Source organism: Callorhinchus milii, unplaced genomic scaffold, assembly GCF_018977255.1.
Source record: "Callorhinchus milii isolate IMCB2004 unplaced genomic scaffold, IMCB_Cmil_1.0 Scaffold1290, whole genome shotgun sequence".
NCBI classification, from domain to species: Eukaryota; Metazoa; Chordata; class Chondrichthyes; order Chimaeriformes; family Callorhinchidae; genus Callorhinchus; species Callorhinchus milii.
In genome coordinates, this window is record NW_024706031.1 from 7,718 (window position 1) to 8,323 (window position 606).

Below are 606 nucleotides of genomic sequence, written 5' to 3' on the forward strand. Positions count from 1 at the left end.
GATGGATTGATGGATGGATGGATGGATGGCTGGCTGGATGGTTGGATGGATGGATGACGAGGAGAATTTTTAGGGTCTCCAATACTTTGCCTGAATTGTGGTGGAAGCAGATTTAAATCTCGCTTCCAAAAGTGAATCAGCTCGTCGTTGAAAAGAGGCAAAATTGCGTGGATAAATGCCGAGCATTGGACTTCTTGACTACTTTTTCAAACAGCTCGTAAAAAGCATAGAGGGCACACAGGTTTAATTCCGGTTTTAATTTATAAACAAAGCCTGCATTTAAGAATGGATTTAGCAGGAATGTGCAGACAGGTTTCCGTAGTGTAGTGGTTATCACATTCGCCTCACACACGAAAGGTCCCAGGTTCGAAACCTGGCGGAAACACTCTTTATCTATTTATCTATTATTTATTCATTTAATTGTTTGTTTGTTTATTTGTGTGTTTATTTGTTTGTTTGTTTGTTTGTTTATTTGTGGTCCGATTGCATGATTTAGCAGTTTTGACACAGAAGGTCGCCGCTTGAATATCGGTGCTGCCACTCTGGTACTACTTTCTTGAAATCGCATACGCTCTCTCGTGCAAATAGCCATTTCCTACATTCGAG

The 606-nt window shown here is 40.6% G+C and overlaps 1 non-coding gene across 1 annotated transcript; it reads left to right on the forward strand.

Annotated features, from left to right (window-relative positions):
• Positions 1–312: 312 nt before the first annotated feature.
• On the forward strand, positions 313–385 carry trnav-cac. Its single transcript has one exon. It is a non-coding gene; the product is annotated as a tRNA-Val (tRNA).
• Positions 386–606: the final 221 nt, after the last annotated feature.